Source organism: Oncorhynchus masou, chromosome 10 (genome assembly GCF_036934945.1).
Source record: "Oncorhynchus masou masou isolate Uvic2021 chromosome 10, UVic_Omas_1.1, whole genome shotgun sequence".
NCBI lineage: Eukaryota > Metazoa > Chordata > Actinopteri > Salmoniformes > Salmonidae > Oncorhynchus > Oncorhynchus masou.
In genome coordinates, this window is record NC_088221.1 from 34,152,730 (window position 1) to 34,167,147 (window position 14,418).

At 42.2% G+C, this 14,418-nt stretch overlaps 1 protein-coding gene across 1 annotated transcript in view; it reads left to right on the forward strand.

The window, feature by feature from the left end:
• LOC135547566 (microtubule-associated protein 2-like) overlaps positions 1-14,418 on the forward strand; it is a 164,178-nt gene that overhangs the window by 42,260 nt on the left and 107,500 nt on the right. The window contains exon 2 of the mRNA XM_064976680.1: positions 6,193-6,278. The gene's annotated coding sequence lies outside the window, so the exon portion shown is untranslated. The remainder of the gene's footprint in view (positions 1-6,192; positions 6,279-14,418) is intronic.

The window sequence follows — 14,418 nt, forward strand, 5'->3', positions numbered from 1 at the left end:
TATGATTTCCTTTACGTGATTATAGCCTCCGGTAGCCCCTCTCATTCACGTCATGCACCCTCACATGGACACACATGGAGCAGAGCATCCCCTGCTTAGAGGGAGCATACCCATCTAAAGAGTCTAAGGTTGCTGACTGGGATTAGGTGACAGACTCCATGGCTGTTCCCAGAGTGGGAGGTTGCTGACTGGGATTAGGTGACAGACTCCATGGCTGTTCCCAGAGTGGGAGGTTGCTGACTGGGATTAGGTGACAGACTCCATAGCTGTTTCCAGAGTGGGAGGTTGCTGACTGGGATTAGGTGACAGACTCCATGGCTGTTCCCAGAGTGGGAGGTTGCTGACTGGGATTAGGTGACAGACTCCATGGCTGTTCCCAGAGTGGGAGGTTGCTGACTGGGATTAGGTGACAGACTCCATGGCTGTTCCCAGAGTGGGAGGTTGCTGACTGAGATGAGGTGACAGACTCCATGGCTGTTCCCAGAGTGGGAGGTTGCTGACTGAGATTAGGTGACAGACTCCATGGCTGTTCCCAGAGTGGGAGGTTGCTGACTGAGATGAGGTGACAGACTCCATGGCTGTTCCCAGAGTGGGAGGTTGCTGACTGAGATTAGGTGACAGACTCCTGTAGTGCAAAGCAGGAAGTGTCAGGAGCCAGTAGGAAGTTGGGTCTTTGTCTGTGTGTCTGTGGTCAGCCATACCTAATGATTTAAATCAAATCAAATTGTAATTGTCACATGCGCCGAATACAACAGGTGAACAGAGCCCCAGGACCAGCTTGCTTAGGTGGCTCTTCTCCAGGTTAAATTCTCTGTAGGTGGTTTTGTTATGGAAGGTTTGGGAATCGCTTTCTTTTAGATGGTCATGGCTCTTTTCTCAATTTTGATAATTAACTGGAATCGGCCTTATTCTGCTCTGCATACATTATTTTCTGTTTTACGTTGCACACAGATGTTTTTGCAGAATTCTGCATGCAGTCTCAATTTGGTGTTTGTCCCATTTTTCAAATGTTTGGTTGTTGAGAGGACCCCCGACCTCACAACCATATAGGGCAATGGGTTCTATAACTGATTTAAGTATTTTTAGCTGGTAATTGGTATGTTTTATTTTATGCTCCTTTTTATGGCATTGAAGGCCTTTCTTGCCTTGTCTCTCAGATTGTTCACAGCTTTGTGGAAGTTACCTGTGGCGGTGATGTTTAAGCCGAGGTATGTAGAGTTTTTTGTGTGCTCTGGGGCAATGGTGTCTAGATGGAATTTGTAATCGTGGTCCTGAAAACTGGATCTTTTTTGGAACACCATTATTTTTGTTTTACTGAGATTTACTGTCAGGGGTCAGGTCTGACACCATCTGTGCAGAAGATCTAGGTGCTGCTGTAGGCCCTCCTTGGTTGTGGACAGAAGCACCAGATCATCAGGAAATAGTAGACATTTGACTTCAGATTCTAGTAGCGTGAGGCCGGGTGCTGTAGACTGTTCTAGTGCCCTCGCCAATTCATTGATATATACATTTGAAGTCGGAAGTTTACATACACCTTAGCCAAATACATTTATTCTCAGTTTTTCAGTATTCCTGACATTTAATCCTCGTAAAAATTATCTTTTTAAAAGGTGAAATGAAAGAATAATAGTAGAGAGAATGATTTATTCCCAGTGGGTCAGAAGTTTACATACACTCAATTAGTATGTGGTAGCATTGATTTTAAATTGTTTAACTTGGGTGAAACGTTTGGGGTAGCTTCTACAAGCAGTTGGGTGAAGTTGGGTGAATTCTGGCCCACTCCTCCTGACAGAGCTGGTGTAATTATAGGATTGAGGTCAGGGCTTTGTGATGGCCACTCCAATACCTTTACCTTGTTGTCATTAAGCTATTTTGCCACAACTTTGGATGTGTGCTTGGGGTCATTGTCCATTTTCTGCCACCCCTCGTACTTCACGGTTGGGATGGTGTTCTTCGGCTTGCAAGCCTCACCCTTTTTCCTTCAAACATAACGATGGTCATTATGGCCAAACAGTTCTATTTCTGTTTCATCAGACCAGAGGAAAGTTCTCCAAAAAGTACAATCTTTGTCCCCATGTGCAGTTGCAAACCGTAGTCTGGCTTTTTTACTGCCGGTTTTGGAGCAGTTCTTCCTTGCTGAGCGGCCTTTCAGGTTATGTTGATATAGGACTTGTTTTACCTTGTATATAGATACTTTTGTACCTGTTTCCTCCAGCATCTTCACAAGGTCCTTTGCTGTTGTTCTGGGATTGATTTGCACTTTTCGCACCAAAGTGTGTTCATAACCTAGGAGACAGAACGTGTCTCCTTCCTGAGCGATGTGATGGCTGCGTGGTCCCATGGTGTTTATACCTGTGTACTATTATTTGTATAGATGAACATGGTACCTTCAGGCGTTTGGAAATTGCTCCCAAGGATGAACCAGACTTGTGGAGGTCTACAATTTTTTTTTAAGGTCTTGGCTGATTTCTTTTGATTTTCTCATGATGTCAAGCAAAGAGGCACTGAGTTTGACGGTAGGCCTTGAAATACATCCACAGGTACACCTCCAATTGACTCAAATTAGGTCAATTAGCCTATCAGAAGCTTCTAAAGCCATGACATAATTTTCTGGAATATTACAATCTGTTTAAAGGCACTGTCAACTTAGTGTACGTAAACTTCTGACCCACTGGAATTGTGATACAGTGAATTATAAGCGAAAATAATCTGTCTGTAAACAATTGTTGGAAAGATTACTTGTATAAAGCACAAAGTAGATGTCCTAACCGACTTGCTAAAACTATAGTTTGTTCACAAGACATTTGTGGAGTGGTTGAAAAACAAGTTTTCATGACTCCAACCTAAGTGTATATAAACTTCCGATTTCAACTGTATTTTGAAGAGAGTGGGGCTTAAGCTGCATCCCTGTCTCACCCCCCGGCCCTGTGGAAAGAAATGTATGTGTTCTTTGCCAATTGTAATACTTTAATACTTGTTGTTTGTGTACATGGATTTTATAATGTTGTATGTTTTTCCCCCAACACCACTTTCCATCAATTTGTATAACAGGCCCTCATGACAAATTTGAGTCAAGCTTTTTTGAAATCAATAAAGCGTGAGAAGACTTTGCCATTGTTTTGGCTTATTAGTTTGTCAGTTAGGGTAAATACTTGGTCTGTCGAACAGTCATTTCATAAAAAGCCAATTTGACATTTGCTCAGTTCATTGTTTTCGCAGAGGAAATATATGAGTCTAATGTTAATGATACTGCAGTGGATTTTCCCAAGGTTGCTGTTGACTCATATCCCACAGTAGTTATTGGGGTCTTGTAGTACTTGTCTCCACTTTTGTGGATTGGAGTGTTCAGTCCTTGGCTCCAAATACTGAGGAATATGCCAGTGCTGATGATGTAAAGGAGTTTAAGTATTGCCAATTGGAATTTGTGGTCTGTATATTTTATAATTTAATTTAGAATACCATCAACCCCACAGGCCTTTTTGGGTTGGAGGGTTTGTATTTTGTCCTGTAGTTCATTCAATGTGATTGGAGAATCCAGTGGGTTCTGTTAGTCTTTAATAGTTGATTCTAAGATTTGTATTTGATCATCTATCTGTTTTTCCAATTTTCCCAGAAGTGGTTAGATTCTTTGAATTCTTCAATTATATTAAGCTTATTTCTGACGTGCTGTTCCTTGTATTTCTGTATTGTTTTAGTGATTCACCATGGTGACGGCGTATACTCTGGGTCTCTTTTTCTGTGTCTCCTATGTTTTTGGTTGGAGAAGTTTCTCAATTTCTTTCTTAGGTTTTTTGCATTATTCATCAAACCATTTGTCGTTGCTGTTAATTTTCTTAGGTTGTCTGATTGAAATGTTTTGATTTGATAGGGAAGCTGAGAGGTCAAATATATTGTTTAAGGTTACACCTTTTTCTAAAAGGGATTGAATTTGTTGTTGCCTAATAGTTTTTAGGTAGATTTACACACTACTTTCATTCCGTCTAGGGCATTTCTTAATATTATTCACTTCCTTTGGCTTTGATGCCTCATGATTGAGCAAAGCTATGTTAAAGTAGAGTGTGATTTTGTTGTGATCTGATAGAGGTGTCAGTGGACTGACTGTGAACGCTCTAAGAGACTGGGTTGAGGTCAGTGATAAAGTAGTCTACATATGAGCTATAGGTGTACCTACCATAGGAGTCCCCTCGAAGCCTACAATTGTCTACGTAATACCCAGCATCCTACAGAGCTGCAGGAGTTGTGACCCATTTTTGTTGGTTATGTTGTGTCTAGGGTGGCATATGGGGAGGGAATGCTGTCCCCTCCAGGTAGGTCTTTGTCCCCCTGTGTGCTGAGGGTGTCAGTTCTGGCATTTTGGTCACCACAGACTGGTACATGTCCCTGAGCCTGGAAATTGTTGATCTCCCACTCTAGGATGGAGAAGATTTCATCATTAAAGTATGGGGATTCTACTGAGGGGGTATAGGAAACACACATTAGAACATTTTTCTCTTGTTCTCTTGTTTTTCTCTTGTTAAATGAGATAATTTCCTTATTAATTTCTAGCCAGATGTAAAATGTTCCTGTTTTTACTAATTTAATAGAGTGGGTTAGGTCTGCTCTATATCAAATTAGCATACCCCCTGAACAGTGTTAATTTTACCATGTAAGTCTTGGTGTGGCAACTCCCCCCCTTATTTTTTTAGATGCATGCCAGCAAAGCCACTACACAACAAAACACTAAACAATACATTAATTGCACTATAACAGCAACAAGCGGTGCCCACAAACGTTTAGGGTCTACATAAAGCTGTCCCAACAGTATTGCTTTCTTTCTAGCACAATGGAGTGAATCCTTACCACCGCTACACCTGGCTATCAGCGGAACCTTATCTGGCAACGAAACAGTTCATTCAGCCTCGTTTACTGACTTTAAAAAAAACATAGCTGATATGGCTGACCATATCTCCCTGGCATATTACATAATTTATGCAGCAGCATATAAGATATTTTTGGACTCACTTTGTTGTGCACGGTGGTCCTTTGTTGGCACATTTTGTAATCAAAGGAAAAGATTGACAATTCTGAGTTGGAATACCGTTGAAAACTCATTTTCCCACGGCAATGCTTGTGGTTAGCCACTGAAATGTGCAATTTCCAACTTGTGTAATTATTATGTACAATGGCCGATGAGCACCAATACGTTTTATCTATATTTTCTCTTCATTATTTCTCTTCATATGACAAGGATTAAAAAGGATTTGCCAGTATACTTGATTCACGATGACGACTGCTAGCTAAAATTGTAAAAGTAAGATGTTGACATGATCAGTCCAATCAAAGCTACTGTACATATAACGTGATTTGACGTAATTTCTGTGGCCAATGACCTTGAACCTTCTTTGAAGGGCACTTGAAATATAACTCTATGGTAGGACCCAAAGGGCCAACATTTTGGATGTCTACCATTACGAAAGTACTAAAGCTAGGCGATTGCGCAATGTCCCTATGAGTGACAGAATACTTAGCCAATCCCGACGCAATTATGTTATTTTCTGCTGGCTCGCCTCACCACCACAGAAAGCACTGAGCAAGACTGAAACACCTGCATTTTGGACCTGACAAAAAAGAGACCATGGTTGTATGCGGATTTATTAACTCATTTTTTACATTGTTTGCAAGTGACATGTGTTAATGCTAAAATAACATGCAAGCCCCCCCATTTTTTTAAACAAATATATATATATATCTATATTTTTTTAATTAAAAAAAATGTGGGCCTCAAAACAGGTTGAATGACAGGTTGCCACTGCCCCTGAGTCTCTTCTCTGTTTCACATCTGGTAGTTTGGTGGATGGGACTACCAGCTCTCTATAACCTAGAGGGCAACCATTGGGTCCGTCTCCTTTATACCATGTTTCTTGTAGAATGACAATGTCTGTGTTTCCAATTTATTTGATGAAGTCTGGGTTCTTGCTCTTTAGGCCAACAGTAGATGCCCTCAGGCCTTGTATATTCCAGGATGAGATAGTAAAAGCTTTGTGTTCCATAGTGTTTAGCATTGTTTTTGTGTGGTTTAGGCCCGGACCATCACAGCAGGTGTGAGCAGAGCATGTTGAGCATCTCTTTCTGTCTCTCTCTGTTTCTCTATTTCTCCCTGTCTCTCGCTCCTTCTCTGATATCTGTCTCTCTCTCTGATATCTCTCTCTTCAGGTCTCTGAACATCTCTGAAATAATTTTTTTCTCCTCCGCGTGCTGAAAGGAAAACTGTTATCCTCTCCTCAGCCTTCACTCACCAGGTATGTCTCTCTCTTTCTCTCCCTCATGCTCTCTATCTTTCTATCTGTATACTTTCTCTGTATATACAGTGGGGAGAACAAGTATTTGATACATTGCCGATTTTGCAGGTTTTCCTACTTACAAAGCATGTAGAGATCTGTAATTTTTATCATGGGTACACTTCAACTGTGAGAGACGGAATCTAAAACAAAAATCCAGAAAATCACATTGTATGATTTTTAAGTAATTAATTAGCATTTTATTGCATGACATAAGTATTTGATATATCAGAAAAGCAGAACTTAATATTTGGTACAGAAACCTTTGTTTGCAATTACAGAGATCATATGTTTCCTGTAGTTCTTGACCAGGTTTGCACACACTGCAGCAGGGATTTTGGCCCACTCCTCCATACAGACTTTCTCCAGATCCTTCAGGTTTTGGGGCTGTCGCTGGGCAATACGGACTTTCAGCTCCCTCCAAAGATTTTCTATTGTGTTCAGGTCTGGAGACTGGCTAGGCCACTCCAGGACCTCGACATGCTTCTTACGGTGCCACTCCTTAGTTGCCCTGGCTGTGTGTTTCGGGTCGTTGTCATGCTGGAAGACCCAGACACGACCCATCTTCAATAATCTTACTGAGGGGTTGAGGTTGTTGGCCAAGATCTCGTGATACATGGCCCCATCCATCCTCCCCTCAATACGGTGCAGTCGTCCTGTCCCCTTTGCAGAAAAGCATCCGCAAAGAATGATGTTTCCACCTCCATGCTTTACGGTTGGGATGGTGTTCTTGGGGTTGTACTCATCCTTCTTCTTCCTCCAAACACGGCGAGTGGAGTTTAGACCAAAAAGCTCTATTTTTGTCTCATCAGACCACATGACCTTCTCCCATTCCTCCTCTGGATCATCCAGATGGTCATTGGCAAACTTCAGACGGGCCTGGACATGCGCTGGCTTGAGCAGGGGGACCTTGCGTGAGCTGCAGGATTTTAATCCATGATGGCGTAGTGTGTTACTAATGGTTTTCTTTGAGACTGTGGTCCCAGCTCTCTTCAGGTCATTGACCAGGTCCTGCCGTGTAGTTCTGGGCTGATCCCTCACCTTCCTCATGATCATTGATGCCCCACGAGGTGAGATCTTGCATGGACCCCCAGACCGAGGGTGATTGACCGTCATCTTGTACTTCTTCCATTTTCTAATAATTGCGCCAACAGTTGTTGCCTTCTCATCAAGCTATTTGCCTATTGTCCTGTAGCCCACCCCAGCCTTGTGCAGGTCTACAATTTTATCCCTGATGTCCTAACACAGCTCTCTGGTCTTGGCCATTGTGGAGAGGTTGGAGTCTGTTTGATTGAGTGTGTGGACAGGTGTCTTTTATACAGGCAATGAGTTCAAACAGGTGCAGTTAATACAGGTAATGAGTGGAGAACAGGAGGGCTTCTTAAAGAAAAACTAACAGGTCTGTGAGAGCCGGAATTCTTACTGGTTGGTAGGTGATCAAATACTTATGTCATGCAATAAAATGCAAATGAATTACTTAAAAATCATACAATGTGATTTTCTGGATTTTTGTTTTAGATTCCGTCTCTCACAGTTGAAGTGTACCTATGATAAAAATTACAGACCTCTACATTCTTTGTAATTGGGAAAACCTGCAAAATCGGCAGTGTATCAAATACTTGTTCTCCCCACTGTATTTTATGTATGCGGTTGAAAAAATGCTGTGTCATTGTTACTGTTTCTCAGGCATATGAAGAGTCTCTCTCTCTCTCTGTAGGGGAGCTACATGAGCTAGTTGCTAGACTGCCACAGCTACAGGGAGCACTGGCATATTGCTGCTCTCCTTTCTCCTCCATCTCTCTCTATCTGCTCATGTTCTTTCTCACACCCTCTCTTCAATTTCTTTCTCACACCCGCTCCTTTACTGCTGTTCAGTGTTTGTGTTTGGGGCAATTATTGAGGATCATTTAGTTGTGGCCAAAGAAAGTATGGTAGTGTACTGTTTGACATTGAGAAGGCCTTTTATGTGTGTGTGTGTGTGTGTGTGTTAGAGACAGACACTGTGTGCCAAAATGACAGTGAGGGGGACTGACAGCCCAAGTGCAGCTAGGACTTTGTCTAATTGGTGTATGGAGGACGACCGAATACACACAACTCCCTCAAGGTTTAGATCAAACAGCAGGTGAATTGTGTCTTTGTCTTCTGATGGGCTGCTGATATGTTGTAACAACTCATCCCTTCATGTTGAACTGTTCTTGGTGGCTGTTGACATTCAGGCACATTTCACCTCAGTTGCTATGTCCTTCATCCCCATCGCACACTAAATGCCTGAGCGCTGATTAGCGATTAGGCATCTCTGTCTCTCTCTCTCTCTCTCTCTCTCTCTCTCTCCTCTATCACTCTCTCTCTATCCCTCCATCCATCCATCCATCCATCCATCCATCCCCCTCTCTCTCTCTCTCTCCCTCCCCCTTTCTCTGAGGAGTGAAATCACCAGTGACATTTCTGATTGACCTTTTCCTATTTGTTTAGCCTCTCTCCTTTCAGTCACCCAGCCCCTCTCTGAAGCAGCATAGAGTAGAGGCAGGCAGATGCTGCAACAGCCATGTTTCTTGTTTGTTGTTCTTATTGGAGAACCCATCACAGCAGAGAGAGAGAGAGTAGCCCATTTTCCCAGATCAGAACAACACAATATTTTATTAGAGGACGAGAGGAGAGGGCCAGCCTGCCTGTGTGCATCCATGCATGTGAGTGTGCATGCTTAGGTGCATGTGTGTTGAGTGTGTGTGTGAGACAGAGACTATGTGTGTGTCTGTGCATGCTTCATGCCAGATACACTCCTTATTGACACAACAGCAATTAGACCCTCTGAAGCTGCCTGCTGGTTGTCTGGCAAACCCAAGGAGTGTGTGTGTGTGTGTGTGTGTGTGTGTGTGTGTGTGTGTGTGTGTGTGTGTGTGTGTGTGTGTGTGTGTGTGTGTGTGTGTGTGTGTGTGTGTGTGTGTGTGTGTGTGTGTGTGTGTGTGTGTGTGTGTGTGTGTGTGTGTGCAGAGGTAGCCAACCGGTTACTCTGTAGAAACAGAGAGATGGGATTGTCAGCAATTGCAGCAGGGAGAGCAATGATGTAATGTCCTAGAATGGGCCCCTTTTGGTATCCCCCTTTTTCTCCTCCTCTCTCCCTCTCTTTCAGTTACCCTCTCCCCTTTTCCCTCCTTCTTTATCTCCCCGCCCCATCTTTCTCCATCTCTCTCCCTTTCTAACTCTCTCTCCCTCCCCCTCTATCATTTTTCATTTTCCCTCTCTCTGCCTCACTCTCTCCCTCCCCCTCACCATACACAGTTAAGCAGGAACATGGGTTGCTGCTCTATGCTTCTAGCTAGCTGGTCTGGTACCTCATGGGAAGGATGTACTAGGCCTAATGCACATCTAAACCCATTCTCCACCTGCTCACCGGCTGTAGGCCTACCCTGTGTGGTCTTTGCTGGAGGCCTGGTGATGGGGTGATATAATTCCATGGGCTTTGTGGTTTGATAATGATTTTATCCCATGGGCCTTGTGGGTTGATAATGATTTTATCCCATGGGCCTTGTGGTTTGATAATGATTTTATCCCATGGGCCTTGTGGGTTGATGATGATATTATCCCATGGGCCTTGTGGTTTGATAATGATTTTATCCCATGGGCCTTGTGGGTTGATGATGATATTATCCCATGGGCCTTGTGGTTTGATAATGATTTTATCCCATGGGCCTTGTGGGTTGATGATGATATTATCCCATGGGCCTTGTGGTTTGATAATGATTTTATCCCATGGGCCTTGTGGGTTGATGATGATATTATCCCAATGGCCTTGTGGTTTGATAATGATTTTATCCCATGGGCCTTGTGGGTTGATAATGATATTATCCCATGGGCCTGGTGGGTTGATAATTACATTATCCCATGGACACCGTGGGTTGATAATAATATCAAGCCTCTGGTGGTGAAGATTACTTCGTAGAGGGAGAGGAAGTCACACTGGGTCATCAAATACAGTACATCATTCCACAGCGTGATCCTAGTGTATGATCCCATGCTGGCTCTGGGTGAGCCACAGAGCTAGGCTACCCCAGGGAAGGCTGCCTGCTGAGGGTGATTAATGATTTGAGGTGATCAAACATAACCATTTATTCTCCTAATAGCTTAACTATTATAGATCTGCCATGTTTTTTTCTTCCATTAAAAAAAAAACTAATACATTTGAATTGGTAGTAAATTGCACTGCACTTAAGTTTTGTGCCCATAGAAATACAAATGTATAGTAATTCTACTGTAATGGTTGTGCCTTTATCTGGATTTGTTAACATATTACAAAGGGAAACCCATCCGTGAGATGCCTAGTGATGCAGAACTACCAAACGAGCTACACTGAACAAAAATATAAACGCAACATGTAGTGTTTCATGAGCTGAAATAAAAGACCCCAGAAATGTTCCATGTGCACAAAAAAGCTTATTTATCTAAAATGCTGTGCACAAATTAGTTTACATCCCTGTTAGTGAGCATTTATCCTTTAATCAGCATGATCATTACACAGGTGCACCTTGTTCTGGGGACAATAAAAGGCCACTCTAAAACGTGCAGTTTTGTCACACAACACAATGCCACAAATGTCTTGGGGAAGCGTGCAATTGACGTGCTGACTACAGGAATGTCCACCAGAGCTGTTGCCAGAGAATTGAATGTTAAGCCGCCTCCAACATCGTTTTAGAGAATTTAGCAGTACACCCAACTGGCCTCGCAACTGTGGACCACTTGTATGGTGAGCGGTTTGCCGATGTCAATGTTGTAGACAGAGTGCCCCAAGGTGGCGGTGGGGTTTTGGTATGGGCAGGCATAAGCTAAGGACAACGAACACAATTGCATTTTATTGATGCCAATTGGAATGCACAGAAATAACTTGACAAGATCCTCAGGCCCATTGTGAGGCCCATTTGTTTTAAATCTGTAAGCAACAGATGCGTTTTGGTATTTCCAGTCATGTGAAATCCATCGATTAGGGTCTAATGAATTTAATTAAATTAACTGATTTCCTCAAATGAACTGTAACTCAGAAATTGAAGCATGTTGTGTTTATATTTTTGTTCAGTATAAATACCTTTTATGCTCACTTTGAGTACAACACAGTCTTGCATGAAAGCACCTGTTGTTCCGGAGGACTGTGATCTCACCCTCCATGGCCATTGTGAGTAAAGGTCATTTCTATTGAAAAGAACCCATTCAACTCAAACCATAGGCTTCGTTGATGCCATTCAGAGTGTCTTGAAGTAAATAAAACCGGCTATAATAGCTGAGGTTCATAGCTAGCTAGCTAATATTGACATGTAACAGTCATGTGTTTAACAGTACATTTCTTCAATTTCTTGGGGATGAATGATTAATTAGTGGAAGCAATTAAAACCACTGTTCTGAACTAATATTTACACCAAACGTTTTTGGGTCCATACACAGACCGGCTACATAGCTAGCTACACATCCATAGGCATACAGGTATTTTCATCCTCCACTACACAATAAGCAAGAAAAGAGCTAGCTACCTTAATTGAGCTTCTTGCATGGCGAATATCAGCAAGGCAAGCTTACACAATTCTACATTACATTTTGCAGTAAATAGTTTAGCTAGCTATATTTTTTACATCCACTGTTTCACAAGATGACAATCCACATATCTTTAAGATACTTTATAATTTCTCTCCTTCATGAGGAGGGAGGATAATGGAAGTTCATAGAAGAAACAAGGGTAGCAGACTATCAGTAACATTTCAACTAACTATCTACTAACACCCTAACTTGAGGTCTAACCCTAACCCGTATCCTAACCCAAACTTAACCATAACCCTTATTCCAAACCTAACGCTAACCGTAACCTTAGCAAGCAGTGGCTTATCAACAGTTTGTTGATAGTATGTACACCTGTAGCATCTACAGATGAAAAATCCATACTACCCAAATAAAGTGTGACCGTAAGAAGTAATGGTAGACCTACCAATTAGTTATATTGGTTTTACTGATATCAATTTTGTTTTTGAATTATTAAGTGATTCAAATTGGATGTGCAATGTTAGCTATTTAACATTAGCCTTCTACAACAATGTATGAATTAATGGTTGGACTAGAATCAGCGTTATAATCATTGGTCAGTATGGAGAATTAAGTAAAACCACAAGTCCAAATCCCTATCTCCACCTATGGTTAATTTAGGAAACAGCCAAACAGCATCTTAACTGGTTGCATCACCGATTGGTATGACAAATGCACCACCCTCGACTGCAAATCGCTACAAAGGGTGGTGTGGACAGCCCAGTACATCACTGGGGCCAAGCTCCCTGCCATCCAGGACCTCTATATCAATCGGTAAGTCATAGATTGTTACCGGAGCCATAAATTGTACCGTAGCATCGACTCTCAGACCAACAGGCTCCGAGACAGCTTCTACCCCCAAGCCATAAGACTGCTACAGTAAATAGTTAATTAATGGTTAGCCGGACTTCTGCACTGACCCTATTTTTCACTGACTCTATGCACACTCACAAGAGTACAATACAGTGCCTTCAAAAAGTATTCATGCCCCTTGACTTTTTCCACATATTGTTGTGTTACATCCTGAATTTAATATCGATTAAATTGAGATTTTTTGTCACTGGCCTACAAACAATACCATATAATGTCAAAATAGAATTATGTTTCAGGATTTTTTTTTACAAATTCATCTTAAATGTCTTGGGTCAATAAGTATTCAACTAATTTCTTATGGCAAAAGCCTAAATAGGTTTAGGAGTAGAAATGTACTTAACAAGTCACATAATAAGTTCCATGAACTCACTTTGTGTGCAATAGTAGTGTTTAACTAGATTTTTTAATGACTACCTCTGTACCCCACACATACAATTATCTGTATGGTCCCTCAGTCGAGCAGTGGATTTCAAACGCAGATTCAACCACACAGACCAGGTAGGGTTTCCAATGCCTATGCTAAGGGCACCTATTGGTATTCTGTATTTTATTAGGAGCAGCAGCTATTCTTCCTGGGGTCAACACAAAACATGAAACATGACATAATACAGAACCTTAATAAACAACAGCTCAATGACCGAACTACATATTTATTTTATATACACTACCGTTCAAAAGTTTGGGGTCACGTAGAAATGTCCTTGTTTTTTGAAAGAAAAGCTATTTTTTTGTCTATTAAAATAACATCAAATTGATCAGAAATACAGTGTAGACATTGTTCATGTTGTAAATGACTATTGTAGCTGGAAACGGCAGGTTTGTTTATGGAATATCTACACAGGCGTACAGAGGCCCATTATCAGCAACCATCACTCCTGTGTTCCAATGGCACGTGTTAGCTAATCCAAGTTTATCATTTTAAAAGGCTAATTGATCATTAGAAAACCCTTTTGCAATTATGTTAGCACAGCTGAAAACTGTTGATCTGATTAAAAAAGCAATAAAACTGTCCTTCTTTAGACTAGTTGAGTATCTGGAGCATCAGCATTTGTGGGTCCGATTACAGGCTTGAGTTTGTTCTGGATTTGGGGACTGTGAAAAGTCCCCTGGTGGCATGTCTGGTGGGATAAGTGTGTGTGTCAGAGCTGTGTGCAAGAGCTGTGTTGACTTTGCAAACAATTTGGGATTTCAACACATTAATGTTTCTTATAAAAATCAGTGATGCACGCCTCCTGGGTGGCGCAGTGATCTAGGGCACTGCATCAATAGCTGTGCCACCAGAGACCCTGGGTTCGCGCCCAGGCTCTGACGCATTCAGCCGTGACCGGGAGTTCCATGGGGCAACGGTCGTCCGGGTTAGGGAGGGCTTGGCCGGTAGGGAAATCCTCCTGTGGCGGGCTGGGTGCAGTGCACGCCAGGTGCACAGTGTCTCCCTCGACACATTGGTGTGGCTGGCTTCCGGGTTGGATGTGTGCCGTGTTAAGAAGCAGTGCGGCTTGGTTGGGTTATGTTTCGGAGGAGGCATGGCTTTTGACCTTTGTCTCTCCTGAGCCCGTACAGAAGTTGTAGTGATGAGACACACCTACTAACAATTGGATACCACGAAAAAGGGGTAAAATTCTTCTTTAAAATCAGTGATGCAATCAGTCTCTCCTCAACTCTTAACCAA